Source organism: Haemaphysalis longicornis, unplaced genomic scaffold (assembly GCF_048455015.1).
Source record: "Haemaphysalis longicornis isolate Haplotype H1 unplaced genomic scaffold, Haemaphysalis longicornis Haplotype H1 scaffold_5, whole genome shotgun sequence".
NCBI classification, from domain to species: domain Eukaryota; kingdom Metazoa; phylum Arthropoda; class Arachnida; order Ixodida; family Ixodidae; genus Haemaphysalis; species Haemaphysalis longicornis.
The window spans coordinates 59,516,591-59,534,369 of NW_027526385.1; positions in this window are offsets into that span (position 1 = coordinate 59,516,591).

A 17,779-nucleotide genomic window follows, 5' to 3' on the forward strand; every position below is an offset into this window, starting at 1 on the left:
CATTCGAGATCTAATCGAAAGGCGTGGGTTCGGTCCCCACTCTGGACGCTTTTTTTCTTTCTTTCTTTCTCATGTAATGAAAAAATATTGTAGCGTCACTAACACTAAAAAATAGTCTAACCATTCCCATATGCCTTCTTCGGCGTTGTAGACTGCCGCCATTCCTTTCTGTATTTCCTAACGAGCCCCTCATTATATATACATATGTGTATATATATATATATATATATATATATATATATATATATATATATATAGGTGTATATATTGTAAGAGGCCTTCAAGGAGACGTCGCTCACTGATAGAGTGGAGGAGACAGATGCCGTTTATTTGGCGAACGCGCAGCCAAGCAGCACTAGCCTCAGGGATGATAATGATCATGCACAGGTGACGAAGATGAAGCATTACTGAAAAGGATGACAGGTGATGATGATTGCACAGAAGATTGAAATCAGCGAAATATTGTGCCGCGCAGAACTACAGTGCGCACACTAATTGCCCCCCCTCGAGGAAGGCGGCCGCCCGGCCGCTGGTACTTAGGAAGTGCGAGAGTGGAACTTTTTGAGACGGGAGATATGCACAATTTCGGTTCCCCGACAGCGACGGTCCGTGCTGGGAGACACAGGGGTGACCCGATAGTTGACTGGCGACGTCTGCTCCAGAACGGTATAAGGGCCGATGAATCGCCGAATAAACTTTTCGCATAGCCCAGGCACACGAACGGGAGTCCAGAGTAGAACCTGGTCCCCTGGGCGGTACTGGATACACCGGTGAGAGGCGTCGTACTTGAGCTTGCGGTCCTGGTGGCAGGCTTGCGTGTTTTCACGGGCAATACGGCGGCAGTGGTGAAGGCGAGAGATGAATTCGTCAGACCCGGGGACAGATCCCGTCGCAGGTGCCGAGAACAGACACGTGTCTATGACGAAGGAGGGATCACGGCCATAAACAAGGAAAAACGGAGCGTACCCAGTTGTTCGTTGGCGTGCCGTATTATACGCAAACGTTACGAATGGAAGGATGGCGTCCCAGTTAGTATGGCTTGGTCCGATATACATGGAGATCATATCCGAAAGTGTACGATGGAAGCGTTCCGTGAGGCCGTTTGTTTGGGGGTGATATGAGGACGTCGTTTTGTGGATGGTATTAGATGCACGAAGGAGGTCTACAATGACGCTTGAAAGAAATGTTTTCCCACGGTCACTTAGTAGAACCCGGGGGGCGCCATGGCGTAACATCACGTTATGCAAGATAAATTCGGCGACTTCTTGGGAGCAGCCAGAGCGAATAGGGGACGTCTCTGCATAACGCGTCAAATGGTCAACCGCGGTCACGATCCAACGGTAGCCGGATGAGGTGTATGGTAAAGGGCCGTATAGATCATTACCCACCACGTCAAAAGGTTCCGCCGTACAAGGAATGGGTTGTAGAAGTCCAGCAGACGCAGTTGTAGGGCGTTTGCGATGCTGACACAATGCACAGGAGCTGACATACTTAGCGACGCACCTTGACATGCCAGGCCAGAAGAAGCGAGCTCGGATCCTATCAAACGTTTTTTGAAAGCCGAGGTGGCCAGCAGCTGGGTCATCGTGAAAGGCTTCTAAAATATTTGGCTGCAAAGCCCGAGGAGCTACAGGCACCCATTTTTCTCCAGCAGGGTGATGGTTGACGCGGCAGAGCACACCGTTGCGGAGTGTGTACTTTGCAAGCTGGCGTGGTAAACGGCTGTTAGGAGGCTGCGTCACCCCAGACAGTCGGTCAGTTATGGTTCGGCAGTGCGGGTCCGCCTGCTGAAAAGACACCAGCTCGGAGCACCCAAAGGATGGCGCAGGGTCGATGGGAGCCAAGGATGTAGCTCGTGCAGCGGAGGAAACATCGCCAGCGGTGTCTGATGTCGACCCGAGGGGACATCGTGACAAGGCATCCGCATCAAGGTGTTTCTTGCCTGATTTGTACTGTACAGTGTAGTCGTACTACTGTAATCGCAAAATCCACCGTCCGAGCCGGCCGGAAAGGTTCTTCAGCGTCGATAACCAGCACAAGGCGTGATGATCGGTCACTACGGTGAAGTGGCGGCCGTATAATTAGGGACGGAATTTTTGTACCGACCAGACGACAGCCAGGCATTCTTGTTCAGTAATGGTGTAGTTCTTCTCTGCGGAACTGAGAGTGCGACTGGCATAGGCCACAACACGCTCTCTAGATTGGTTATCGCGCTGGAGAATAACAGCACCAATTCCGTACCCGCTTGCATCCGTATGTAATAAGGTTGGTTTGGTGTCGTCGAAATGGGTCAAGACGGGGTCCGAGGTAAGCGCGTCTTTTAAGGCTTGAAATGATTTTTTGCAGTCCTCAGACCATACGAAAGGCGTGCCAGAACGAAGAAGCTGGTTTAGCGGAGACGCGAGGGTGGCGAAGGTGCGCACGAAACGTCGAAAGTAGGAAGCCAGGCCAAGAAAGCTGCGGAGCGTCTTCTGTTGCTGCGGGAGTGGGAAGCTCATGACTGCGCTAATCTTCTCAAGGGTCGGGCCGGACACCTTCTTTGCTCACGACATGGCCAAGGACCTTGATGGCCTTGCTGGCAAAATGACAATTTTTTGTGTTGAGCTGTAGGCCGGCGGTAGCGAGACAGGTCAGCACTTCATCTAGCCGCTGCAGGTGCTGAGAGAAGGTGGACGAGAAGACAACGATGTCGTCCAGATAGCACAAACAGGTCTTCCACTTTAGGCCACGTAGAACAGTGTCCATGAGTCGCTCAAAGGTGGCGGGCGCATTACACAACCCGAACGGCATAACGTTAAACTCGTATAAGCCGTCGGGGGTACAGAACGCTGTTTTCTCCTTATCGGCCTCGTACATTGGTATCTGCCAATACCCTGAACGTAAATCCAGGCTTGAAAAATATTCAGCTCCTTGCAAACAATCCAAAGCATCGTCAATCCTTGGCCTCGGGTAGACATCTTTCCTGGTAATTTTGCTCAGGGCTCGATAATCCACGCAAAAGCGAACTGACCCATCCCAAAATTAGCGAATGAGCACACGACGCCAGCACCGCACACGGGATATGATGTCGAAGGCCGTCGATAAGTACGCGTACCGTGCACTGTCCAGAGGGCTGAATCAAAACATTATTTGCGCCACACAAGGTCGGGCCAGAGTAGGGCGTTTGCACTTTACGAAGTCGAGCACGCAAGTCTGCATGTATAACTGAAATACTGGCGCCAGTGTCCACACGAGCATCAACACAAATACCTTCGACGATTACAGATAAAATGTTCGATGGCCGCTGCGGAGGAATTGTACTTTTACCAGGTATAGCAGTTTTCCCTCCAAAAACTGCAGAGGTTAGTCTTCCTGTCGGAGGCCAGCAGCATGAGACGCGGGGCGAAGGGGCGATACCAAGCGGTTCCGAAAGGGAGATGGTGAACGGCGCCGCGATGGTCGGGAACTTCCAGGAACGTCCTGTGTGTCCGGGGTCGACGGAAAAGGCCGCGGCGGGAAATGATATGCCCGTTGACGAAAGCCATATGAAGGTCGGTAGGTGCTGCGGTCCGGTATAAGGCCTGCACGTTCGTCTTGCTGACGCCGTCGACAAAATCGGGCAATATGACCCCTGATACCACAGTAGAAGCAAGTGGGTCGGGGGGGTCGCCAAGGAGCATAGTACTGGCTGTACGGCTCAGGGAGTCTCGGAGAAAGGGCAGACAAATGACTCTGAGGAGGCGCAGGATGCGGGAAGACTGGCTGTAGCGGGCTCATCTCGGCGCACTGAGCCACGTGCTGTGGAGCGGCGTGTTCGGTAGCGGCCCGCTTTCCATGAGACGCAGTTCTTCTTTAACCAGGTCACGCAAAGTGGCGCCAGAGGAGAACTGGCTATCACCAGAGGGTACAGAGGTCTTCTGCGCCTGAAGTTCTTCCCTAATGATACTACGTATCAAAGAGCGCAGCTCCGTGTCGGGTGGAAGGCAGGCTGGTGGGGCCTCTCCTTGAAGGGGCGTCTCCTTGAAGGCCTCTTACACGTGGTGGAGGTGGAACTCGATCCCGCCCTCTGGCTCTCCTAGCGCACCCCTGGAGCTACGTTCAGGAAGACGCCTTCAAATGCCAACCGGCCCAATGGAACAGGACGTCCCGACTCGCACCGCCCCTGCAACGGCTTCTGCGCCTCCTGCGTGGACCGTTACTAGCCGCCAACGGGACCCCAGATCCTTCGCTGGCCTTCGCGGTGAAGACGTCGACGATTGGCTCGACTATTACGACAGAGTGAGTGCGTTTAATCGGTGGGATGACTCTATGAAGCTCTATAATGTCCCGTTCTGCCTTGACAAAGTGGCTAGGACGTGGTTTTATAACAACGCACATCGCCTAGGAGATTGGAATACGTTTACGGAGGAGATTCGCAAGATTTTTGGCACATCGGCGAGCCGATCGGAGAGCGCCACGAAGAAACTCTCCAAGCGCGTTCAACATGTAGGTGAGACGTACACGTCTTACATTGAGGATGTGCTTGCGCTTTGACGCCAGGCGAACGAGGACATGTCGGAGAACGACAAAGTTCGGCACCTTCTGAAAGGCATTAGCACATTCGCCTTTAAGGCTCTCGTCGCTCAGAATCCCACCACCGTACGCGACGTAGTTACGATTTGCCAGCGCTTGGATGCGCTGCAATCCGCTCGCATCCAGCAGGATACCCCGCACCTCCACCACGTGTAAGAGGCCTTCAAGGAGACGTCGCTCACTGATAGAGCGGAGGAGACAGAGGCCGTTTATTTGGCGAACGCGCAGCCAAGCAGCACTAGCCTCAGGGATGATAATGACCATGTACAGGTGACGAAGATGAAGCATTACTGACAAGGATGACAGGTGATGATGATTACACAGAAGATTGAAATCAGCGAAATATTGTGCCGCGGAGAACTACAGTGCTTACAATATATATATATATATATATATATATATATATATATATAGACAGAAAGTAAGGGTGGGCAGTCAAGAAAACCTCGGAAAGCAAAGGGGAGGTTGTGGTGGGTCATAGAAAGAGATGAAGAATTTTTTGAGTCGAAAAGAAAGTGGTGAAAAAATGCCCGCCGGGTGGGATCCGAACCCACGACCTCCAGAATACCGGTCTGGTATTCTGGACCAGACCGGTATTCTGCACCGGTATTCTGGACCAGACCAGACCGGTATTCTGGACCAGACTGGTATTCTGCACCAGACCGGTATTCTGGAGGTCGTGGGTTCGGATCCCACCCGGCGGGCATTTTTTCACCACTTTCTTTTCGACTCAAAAAATTCTTCATCTCTTTCTATGACCCACCACAACCTCCCCTTTGCTTTCCGAGGTTTTCTTGACTGCCCACCCTTACTTTCTGTCTTATTTCACGGAGCCCCTCATTTCCCATTTTCTGATTCGCTATATATATATATATATATATATATATATATATATATATATATGCACTGGCTGGTATAAGCGATATGTCCCCCTGCAAATTTATCGCATGGCCGCCCGGGTCACGGAGACAGGGATGCACGCAATAAACAAGAAAAATGTGAGAACACATCACTGTTTTTTTTCTGAAACCAACTGCTCTTCTCTATATGATTCTAACCTGCGAGCTTTCAGTGCGGTTCTTAGCATTACTTTGGGCCCTACGATAAATAGGCACCTACTCCACGGAGAAGGACATTCCTTTTTGGGTGGCCCACAATTCGTGCTTCAAGAACGACTTGAGGTGTCGGTCAAAGATGTAGTCAGTCAGGTTGAGCCTCTGTTCTCGAGAGAGTGACTCGAAAAAGAGGTAGTTGCAGAGTCCGTCTTCCGGGTACTTGCTCTCATTGGTGACTGTCTTGCCCACCGTGCACACCAGCCGGTCAGGAGGAATGGGCGGTGAACCTGCACGTATTGCTTCGTTCAGAAGCCCAGCACACTGATTTTAATGAAGGACACACTCTCCATACGAAACGAAGCATACCTTTAACTGTACGCGAGGTGAAAAGAGGTAATAAAGGTTTTTTCCTCTGTTGAAACAATATTATTAAAACGCAGTCTACTTTATTCCTTTGTGTGGTTTTTTTATTACACACTGAATCAGACTGAGCTCTTTCTATACATACGGTGGTGTCACCTTTAATACTCCATGGTGCCCAATTCAAGATTTTCAAAAGTTTAATGCCAAATTACAATTATTCCCGCAAATTTATTTCAAGAAATTTCACGTGGTTACCCTTACATTACAACGCTGGATTTAACTTGAGTTGTAGGACATAAAAATTGCACCATTTTTCAGAAGGGAACTATGTGGTGATGCAAACCATGGGGTTCCGTGTAGGTTCCACACCTGAGCAGAACCGGCGCAGGCGGTGTATCGGAGCAGACTGAAGGCCGCGCAGCGTGCGCACCTGGTTTTTTACAGCTGGAGGAGAGACGCGCAAGCGCAGTGGGGGTGTGGACGGCGCAACAATAAACAAGGGATAGCCTCGACCATGAGATGGCTCCTGGAGCGAGTGTCGCCAGTGTCTTCCTGGGCCGGCATGAGAAAAGCACGCTTCCCCTTTATGGGCTCCTGGAGCGACAGTGTTGCCGGTGTTTTCCTGAGCCGGCACGAGACGAGCCGAGCTTAGCGGCGAGGAGGAGAGCGGCGTTACCACAGCTGGTTAGGGTTCCTGGAGCGACAGTGTTGAAGGTGTCTTCCTGAGCCAGCACGGACAAGCCGAGCGGCGAGGAGGAGCGTGGCGTTATCACAGCTGGTTAAGGCTCCTGGAGCGACAGTCTCCAGGTCTTCCTCACGTGTCTTCCTGTCAGGTGTCTTCCTGACCCGGCATGAGACGAGCCGACAGGCGTGGAGGAGAGCGGCGTTATCACAGCTGGCGTGGAGAGGGGGACGCGCAGGAGAGGTGCGGACGCCGGACGCCGACGGATGACGAAGAGTCGACTAAAAGATGCTTTGCATCTAAAACGCCATAAAAAACAATTGGATGCCACTTTGAAAAGCTGGACCAGTCGAAATGGCAGAGTGACGAGGATGATGATGAGTGTGGCGGGGATTTTATTGAGGCTATCCCCATTGTATAGGGCGGGTGGAAGTTTCGAAACCTAGCCGTCACTTCAAACTAACTACAGCAAGAGTACATTCGAAGCATAGCAACGATATAGGACGGGCTCTCTCCGCGGATCACGCGGCGCCCTATGAGTCAGTGTCCCCATGTGCCACACTCACGTCTCACGTTTCTGACCCTATGTCCTCAGGTTGTGGGCAAAGAAGGAAACGCAATCGCTTGGAGAAAAAAATTATTTGCCCCACCGGCTGCCGTTTGTCCCATTCGAGGCCTTTCCATTGGAGTGATTTTCTACCACTATGAGTTCGCATCATACGAGTAAGAAGCTTTCCGAGAATAGGCTCCCCAATGCAGGACGCCTGGTGAAAAAATTTCTGAAAGCACTATAAGGCGCATTTCCAGAACATTTCCCGCACCAGCCTGCTTGCACTGCTTCTCAAGAACAAGTACCAGTCAAGAACAATGGAAATTATGAAAACACTTTGAACGACGTGCTTATATGCCGAGAGCCTACTGACATTTTATTTGTTTTAAATCTGAACAGATTCTTGGTTCAGCTGTCATTGTTTGGTTCATTTTTCTGCAACTTTTTTTTCATTTTATATGTATTTATCTCTACCTTTATTTTGTGACCGAGCCCCCCCTCCACTAATCACATACTGCGTACACCGCTACACTCCATTTCCAAGTCAGGGCAGGACGGCCACTTTCTGTAACAACTACCCACATCTAGTGCTTAGTTCTGAAGTCTAACACAATCTCTGGCCAACTGCCAAATCGGGCTTTCTATTCGGCTTCTGTGGGGTACCAAGTTGCACCTCGTTAGCGGATGAGTCAACCGCATTCTTTTCGTAAATAAAAGTAGTTAAGATTCTTTTGATTGGTATGGCGAGGAACCTGCGAATACGTTCGATTAACGTTCTGCACTGCATCGGAAGTGCCTGGCGAGCACCGACGTGTAAACGCAGCATCGGGTTTACGCAAATATGTTTGGGGGATGAGCTTACAGCCACGAAGTTGAGCCCAAAGCTTCGATGGGTATAGTTGCACGCACGGAAAATTTCCACCTTCGAATGTTCATAATAAGTTCACACACTCATAACGGCGGCCGCGGCGCGACTGGAGTTCCACGATTGTGCAGCTCCAACTTTCTCGAACCTACGAACGGTAACGAAGTACGGGGCCTTATCAGAAAAATAAATAATTATGCAGCGGCAGTAGTTGACGGGTTTTTATCGAGTGTGATTAGGCGCGTGGCGCTACAAGTAAGTGACGTGTTAGCGTACATTGTTAATTTATGTCTGTCCACCGGTGTTTTTCCAGTGGAACCTAAAGTTGCTAGAGTGACTCCCATTTATAAAGGGGGAGCACACGACAACGTATCCAATTACAGGCCAATATCTGTCCTTACAGTTTTTTACAAAGTATTTGAGGGAGTAATCTATAATAGACTATCAACTGTCTGAATTACAATGTTTTTTCGAAGTATCAATGTGGTTTCCAAAAATCTAAATCTAAAAGATGAAATATTTGCAAACATTGAAAACTTCAGTTCATAATTGGGCTGTTTTTAGAGGTTAAAAAGCATTTGATTCGATGGATCATAATATTTTGCGAAATATTGGAGAGATATGGAATATGTAGCACGGCAGGTGACCTTCTGAAAAGCTATGCGACTCAAAGAAAGCAGTTTGTTCAACTAAACTCCATTGCGTCAGACATATTAGAGCTAAATCAAGGTGTCCCGCAAGGCTTCAAGGTAGGTCTGTTACTGTTTATAGTTAATGTAAATGACATCAAAAATAGAGAAGGTGCGGAAGAACTTGTAATGTATGCGGATGACACTAACGTATTCTTCACACCTGATAATATGATTAAATTCATTCAATAGTAAATTTTTACTTGGAACAATTAACAAATTGGTTATTATATAATTAACTGCAACTTAACGCTACAAAGGCACCTTACATGATATTTAGGCCGTGGAATAAAAATGTCGAGAAAGAAATTCCGACTAAATTCAATGGAACCAAGTTAAAGCGAGTGGCACAACAAAAAGTTCTTAGGTGTTTGGTTTCAAGAAGTACTTTCTGTGAAGGTGTCGTGGTGTGTAATGGCTGTGCAGATGGTGTAGAGTTCAATGCCTGCTGTGTTGATGTTGGCGCCACTTTTGAGAATGCAGGCTCTTGCCGGGTGAAGGTCTCTGTTCAGCACTAGGATGCTGTGCTTGCCTGGGCTTGAACTAAAATGAGGACAGAAGACGCAAAGGATTTATTTTTTATAGAATCTTGTGAAAAGATCGCCAACAAGCCAAGCAATATAATATGTAGATATTAGCTCCAGCACAGGCAAGCACAGCATCGTAGTGCTGAACAAAGACCTTCATCCGGCAGAAGCCTGCATTCTCAAAAGTGGCGCCAACATCAACAAAGCAGGCGTTGAAGTCCATACCATCGCCAGAACCATTAGATACCACGACACCTTCGCACCGCATAGTCCGCATGGTACAGAACTCCCGCTGATCATTTTCACAGAATCCCAAGAAGCATGCAGGCAAATTATACTGAAGGACATGACTAAAAATACAGCGGATTTATTTAGTAGTGACTGTCATCGTCACTACGATAATATTTGGACACCTGGCCACGTGGAGATGGTTCGCAACATTCGGGCAGACACGCTCGACAGTGAGGTAAGAATCAGGGCACCGAAAATTTCCCTGGAGAGGCCCAATTGTTGTGGCATCATAAACAATACACTAAGAGACCTTAAACTAAACAGAAGAGAATTACCTCCACCTCACCCTAACTTAGACAGGCAGCAATCAGTATTACTGAGACAAGCACACACTAACACGACATGTACCCCAGCTAGACGATATCTTTTGTCTAAAGGAAGAGCACAAGGACCACCAGCCTGCAAACACTGTGGTGGATATCCTAATCAACATGTCCTATGGGAATGACCTTACACTATTCGGAGCATTCTACCCTTACATACACCGACTCAGCTGCAATATCCCATTGACCTAACCTGGCTGACTACCACCTCCACTTTCGAGGAGCAACTAGCTCAAGTGCAATACATCAAAAACGCACTACAGCTGAGTTCAGCATTCACTGAAGACGACCTGTAATTGGGTTGTCTAAACCGCCTTTGGTTCTAAATAAAAATTTTTTCTCTCTCTCTCTCTCTCCCTCTCTTTCTCGTGGAATACGCATATTGCTCACCTGTCCACCGAACCCTCTAAAAGCATAGGTGTCATATATAGAATAGGGCATTTTATACCACTATGGTTGGAACAAAACTTGTACAATGCTCTCATTTATTGGAAACTATGCTACGAGATTTTGGTGTGGGGGACGAGACTGAAACTAATTATAACCGGCTCATTGTATTGCAAAAAAGAATTTAGCGCATATATTTAGATTATCATGGCTGTTACGCAGATTTGAGGATTAGTCCTTTATTTACTGAATATTCAATGATTCGAGCTAACCAGATTTATTACATGAAGGTTCTGCACAGCATTTATAAGATAAAGACCCACAATAAAGTTACCAATAAATCTTCTGGCTATCATCTCAGGCATACAATGCGAGACACTCCTAAAGTAAGAACGAAATATGGTGAGCAATCTTTCCTGTACCAGTCAACTGAAATATTTATATAAATTGAGAGAAAAATTAAACTTCTACTTAAGTGAACTTACGTTTAAAAAGGAGGTCAAAGAAGTATCACTTAAGCAAAATGCTTGCAATACTGATATAAAATTAAGGGTTTGAAGTATAAGTTTATATGTTTTCCTGAAGGTAGAAATTAAAAAAAATTACAAACCTAAATATATTAATACGTAATTGTGACATAGTATAATATATGAATATTACTGCGTACGAATTACTGCGTTTGTGTGTACACTGAGATCCTCCTGTGAATTTTAAACTTATTCTTTGTATGATACGCAGGAAATAGTTAATGACATTGCTTTGTGCTATTTTTCTATTAAGATTGCGGTATTATGCTTAAATTTGTGAACAGCGCTGTTATCATGTACTGTAAATTGGGTGCTGAGGCCTCTGTCAGGCCAAGTTCACCCTTGGTCTCAACATCCCCTTCGTTTTGCAAAGAACTAAAAATCAAATACTCAAAAATCAAATACTCAAGTGAGATCAAAACGCAAAGCTTACTGGGTGTGTGCGTACTTTCTGCTGTAGCTGTAGTAGAAAATTCAGAAGGAAAGGTTAGTTATGTAACAGACGTCTTAAAATCTGCTGCATAAGCATGGTCTGAACGCAACACTGCTTGATGAGGCCCCGTCCCTATGCAGTTTGCGGCAGTTGCAGGTATTTATTAAAAAACAATAGAACCTGCATAAAATTTCACAAACTTTACATAACTACATAGAAAAAGTTGCATGCGAAGCAACTTTAAGTGGGTACGTAATCCCTAGTTCCGCGAGGTAACCTACCATGGTTTGTGCGCGTATGTATAAAAAACTACGCTGGTCCACATAAGTCTGCTTGCAATGCCTCTCAAGAACATGGACCTCTCAAGTACAATAAAAGTTATGAAAACACGTTGAACGACGTGCGTGCATGCCCAGAGCCTACTGAAATTTTGTTTGTTTTAAACCTAAACTGCGTGTTGGTTCAGCTGACGTTGTTCGTTTCATTTTTCTGCGACTTTTTTCGTTTTATATGTATTTATCTCTCTCAATATTTTGTGACCGACACCTTCCCTTCATTAATCAAATACTGCGTACGCCGCTACACTCCGTTTCCAAGTCAGTGCAGGATAGGGACTTCCGGTAACAACTTTCGACATCTAGTGGTTAGTTCTGAAGTCTAACACGATCTCTCTGGCCAACTGCCAAAATGGGCTTTCTATTCGGCCTCTGTGCGGTACCGAGTAGCACCTCGTTTGCGCATAAGTTTAACGCATTCTTTTCGTAAATAAAAGTAGTTTAGTATCTTTTGGTCGGGATAAAGTGGAACCTGTAAATACATCCTTTAACGCACCGTACGTTCCGGACGAGCAGTGACTTGTAAACGAAGCGTGGGGTTTACGCAAGCAGTTTTAGTGGATGAGCTTACAGCTATAGCACGCCAACAGACAGCTCATTCTATGGTGCCGCAAAGCAAAACCTCAGGGACGACATATTTCCCTAGCTAAAAGCAATATCGAAGCCCAAAGCTCCGATCGCTGGAGTGGCACGCACGGGAAATTTCCACCTTCGAATTTTCATAAGACGTGAAATTAAAACGGAAAGCTTACTGGACGTGTCAGTACTTCCTGTGGCTGCTGTAGTAGAAAATTGAGAAGGGAAGGTTAGTTATGTACAACACACGTCTTATAGTCTGCTGCATGAGCATGGTTTGAAGGCAACAGTTTCTGACAAGGCCCCGTCTCTGTATAATTCGCAGCTGTTGCAGGTATTCATTCAACAAACAATAAAACCTGCATAAAATTTCGCACACTTTACACCGCCACACAGAAAAACTTGCATACGAAGCAACTTTAAGCGGGTACGTAATCGCTTGTTGAGCAAGGTAACGTTTTAGAATGGTTTGCGCCTATATGTGGAAAACACCGTGGTTTATATAACAGTCAAAAGTTGTGGGGAATGAGTATGAAAACTGTGCGCCTAGTTGTGATCACACTAAAGGTGCTAAGCGTCAATATTTCAGTTCAATGCTGCCTATTTCTCGCACTATGTGTATTAAACAGCATAGGTTTAATTATTTTTGAGGGTACTCTGCCACTTTTGAAGTTCAATTTGTGTAATTTTATTAAGAACGTGGAGTGTTTTTAAGCAATCATCTTCTTGCCGTAATTTGTTTTTGTTTGCGTTGTTCATCGTTTGTAGAGTCTAGACCTGCAAAGAGCATTCCGTTGTAATTCTGCCAATAAAATGTATCTTCATCCAATGTTTCTAATATATCTTCGCCTTTAACATGTGGGCTTGCTAATTGTGGGTGTGCTCGTCGCAGTGGGCATCGTAGCTCTCCAACAAAGATGGAGAACAAAAAATTGTCGTGCCATGAATATCCCTGATAATTTCAATCGTTACATAAATCTTACCATTCGTTATGACGGACATCGTTGTTTTAGTTGGCACAATTTCTGTCTCTGGTAAGGTGGGTGCGGGGATGGTGGAACGGGATGTATTGTTCTCGTGACCACGCGTAGCTCGTGTAATCACAGCTGTCGTCAGACCTTCTTCCACATCTGAGAAATAAGAAAAAAATGGGAATTTTTCTTCGGCCATTGCTGCTTCATGTTCTCGTTTACATAATCAGTAGCGCACCTGCATCAATCGTTAGGGAAGATCCTGGACTGGTTTTAGGGATGGCTCGGTTATCACCGATATGAAAACAGCTTTTTTCAACTTTCCAACACAGTGTGCCAACAACTGTATTCTTTTTGAACAAGCTTTGTTGTTTTAGAGTTATCGCCAGGAATTAAGGCCACTGCCAAAACGTTTCGACAGTGTAGGTCAATCGGAGCTCCATACATGTATATTTCGGTTCTGTTGTACGTTTTCAATACAAAAGAAAAAATGACCTACACTCAAACAATATCTTAGTCATTTGTACAGACCGCCTTTCCGACACGGACACATTATCCCTTACGACGCATCTGTGGCTCTCTTAAGAATGAAGGTCACAATGCGCAGAACCTTGCGGGATGATGGAGGCAACGAAGAACAATAATTTTCGGTTACATTCACTTGATGTAGTTTATTTCTACTTGCCGAGAGATTAGAGTAACATTAAAACTTGATCAACATTTCATGCATCCCACAAGCGAAAAGCAGGGGAACATAATCAGAAAGCACGATGACGTCGTCTAAACAGGAAATTACGTCCAAAGCCTGGCATCTTTCATCCACTATTGTAACAAAACAACCAGATCTGCATGCATTTTTTATTACAAAATTCCGTGACCAGCCCTTAAATTTCTACGTACTTCTGTCAGCCAGTATTCAAGGAGAATAGGCGTGGGCAAAACAAAAAGTTGCACTGGCCGGTCCTAGTGCGCTAAGATGGCAGTACTTGTGAATATCTCTTCAAGGAGTTACAATCAGTGCTACTCACGTCATTGAGAAAAATGACATTAGTACTGCGCAATAAGAGGGCAACAATGTTTGCAAATATTTTCGGAAGCTGCTTTAGGAACTTCTGTTATTCTATCCTAATGGCTTCAGCTATTGCTTAGCCATTGATACGCGAAGGAATATTAAAAGCTGAGCTTCATACGAGAGGCGAAAGAAATAGTCATGCAGACTTCTGTCTAACAGCGACAATGGTTGAACGCGAAGCTTTCTCGGGATGAATTCTTTGGTTGGCCAATCTCACACTGCGAGTATGTGCTACTCTGTGGTACGAAACATTTACCATTTTTTTAGAACACCCAAAGCAACTCTGGGGTGTGCACTCCGTAGACCCAACGCTTGGGTTTGGGGTCTACCACGTCAATCGGTAGCTGCTTCTTTGCGTTCGTTAAGACCATGTCGAAATGGAGAAAGAGGACAGACGCCGGCTTCATGACGCGAAGGACCGGGGTTTGATTCCGGACACGGGAAGCGCCTCTTCTTTCACTTCATCATCATTATCATAAAAAAACTTTGGCTTTCCTGCATGGTGTATTGACGTGTAGCGACATCAGTGAGGACAATAAAGCTTTTCTGAAGAATCCAGGGGTCTTGTCTACGTATAAAATTCCTCCAGCACATCCCCACGCTCATGCGATTAAGAACCGGGTTGGTGAAGAGGTAGAGGCAGAGGGAGAGAGACTGGCTGGCGTTATCTCTCTAGCAGCCAGAGGGAACGCCAGGGAGCTACTCAACGAAGCACAAATAAAGGAGCAATGACAGGTAGGGGTGGTTGCGTGAAGCGCGTGCAGGAGCACCAACGTGGCAATTCGCACTTTCCAGCAACGGTAGCGCCGCCGCGCGCCTTTTTCCCGAATCTGTTTGTAGATGATCGGCGTGCCGGGCGAAGGCAGCCGGAGCGTTCGGAAACGTGGGGACTGAGACGCAAAACCAAAAAGCATTCGAATGTGCTGTGCACCGCAGTATAGAAATCGTTCAGTGCCGGGAAAAGCCAGCGTTGATACCTTTCGTAGAGATAAAAAATCCCGAAAGGTTTGGATAACTATGCTCCGCATTGGGAAAGGTGTCAGCAACACAATGGGGATTGCAGTAGTCACTTCACGAAAGCTGACTTCTTCTGGAGCAATATCCGTAAGTTGAGTTCGCTCTCTCGTTATTGATGGTGTCTTTTTCGTGCAAGTTGAGTGGGTCGTTTATTAATAGATGATCTGAAGCCACTGAAACCGCGCTTGAAGAAAGGCGCCGTGCCGCCACATAATATTCCTATGCGCACGCACGAGAAGAAAGTAAAGCCAAGAACCAACAGCAGAACGTCTTTGTTCTTTCTTTAACGTGCTGCTTTCTTTTAATAAATGCTGCAATCCAGTTGCATTTTGTGCTTTGTTGGATTGTTTGCGCTTCGTTCTCTTTTTAGCATTAGGTGTGACTACTGTTTTGTACTTGCTGCTTTTTTTTCTTAAACCCCCCTCAGGAATGGGTGATGTAGGTATTTGTAATAAATAAATAAACGCGCTACATCGGCATCGTCGTTTCCGACAGTGCGCTGAAAGCACAGTACAGCTGATGTAAAAAGCCCTGCCGTAGAGGCGTCAGTGTTTAATATTTATTTTCGGTATTTTTATTATTACCTGTAACCTGCATAAACGCCATTGGATCCTTCCTTGTAAAAACAGAACGCAAAGTTATAATTTACTCGCACTATTCGCACTTAACCCGACACAATTGCGCAAGTGGCAATAAGAAACGCTAAATCCTCAGTTGCGTCTGCCGAGGTTTCCTTGGCGCCTAATAAATATTTGTAAAGTGTGCTTGAAAAATTTTACGTGCATGGGTGGAAGTGTTGCATCCTTTATAGAACATGCAGTGCCAACAAACGTTCTCGCAGAGCTGTTGGCTGGTCACGCCATTCTGTTGGAGGCACAATCCCTCAATGCTCAGCATGTCATCGGTGGCCTCCCTGACGCTGCAAAACACTGTGTGACTGGCGTTAAAGACCGCTTCGCCTTCGGCAAAGCACATTCGCGTCTCATCGCAAGAGAAAAGATGGTGTGAAGAGACACTAATGGGCCCGGATCGGCTTTTTTACTCCAGACGCGCGCTCTTACGCGACGTCCCGATCATCGTCCCGTCCTCCATTTTGGATACCCCGTCGCGCCACCTATTTTCGCTGGAAAGTGCGAATGGAGAACGCAGGCGGTACGGTACAGCTTTGCTCTGTCACCATCCTTGCGGAGTGCGAGGCCGCATATTTAAAAATTACCGCCTTACTTGGATAATTTGACCGGAAAAGTTTGGTCAGTCTGCAGCTCATGTCTGCCTGTCTGTCCCTCGATTCCGTATTCCGGTGAAAAGTAGAAGGTACGCTTCAGTAAGCGCTAGTAAGTAAGCGAAAGTAGGCGCAAGTCCTGTGTGGTCTCTACTTTTGTCCCGTCTTTACCGCGCCACTGAACCATGTTTCACAGTTCGAACCAACTAGCCAACATTCACGCGTGAACAAGGATTATAAAGGCGAAAATATTTCCCAATCACTAAATATGAAAACATACTTTATGCCTTTAGGCCTTGTTCATCAAAAAGAAATCATGAAGCATATTTGAGGGAGAACATTAGAACATAGATGGTATTTCCAGTGCTATTTTTTAAAACATACTTGGGCACTTGTTTTTTCCATAGGATATAAAAAATGGGCAAATAGAATGCTTTGACAAGAAAGCACAAAAGGCCTTGTCGCGAGCTTGGACCCTGTGCCAGTGTTCAAGTTCAACAGTAACAAAAGTTTCCCGTTATGAATTGAAAATGAAACTGAATTCCATTAGATTGAAATTGAATTCAATTAGAACTGAATTGATTTGGACAGAGGTCAAAAGAAAGGAAAGATCTCGAGGACGGCCGGTGAAGATAATTGATGTATTTACGCGGCAGACGCAGCAAAAGGCCATCGTCTTTCGACAACATTTGCTGCAAAGTAAATCCATACCATGGCCATTATTTTCTAGATATTTTATCAAAACGTTCTCACCGATATGAGTCATGGTGACAATGACATCTAGGGAGACCACGACAGCACAAATGGCACAAAGACCGCAGGTCGTGCCAGCAAAGAAACCTGGTCGCTCCTCCTCCCTGCGAATGAGATAGCAGTGTGCTTTAGAATGAGCACATCTAATTACATGCGCAAAGGTAAAACGGGAAACAGCCGATTGGTTAGTTCTTAATTTCCATATTTTTCGGACGTCTTTCACTCACAAAGAATGGTGTTTCGATTCTGGTTGATATTTGGTCTTCGAAGTAATAGTTGCTGTGAAAGGTTATCTGCATCCGCGCCGTTTCTCGTTGTAACGGTGCAGCCATAGGGGCATAAGTAGGGGGGGGGGGTGTTTTAAAATTGTCCATGACAAATAGTTTGTGTCTGTGGGGGATTTGTTTGGTCGTTTGGAGACGTTTGACGACGTCCACGAGGGATTTCAATGGAGGGCTATAGAAATTGAAGATTAGCAAGCGTGGAAAAGCGTTGTTGCGTGGTCGTTGTTTCGACGAGGGCGTGTTCGATCATTGTGTCAACGGAGTGTTGTTGAGAGGTGTGCTGTAGCTTCGTAAGAATTGCAGTAC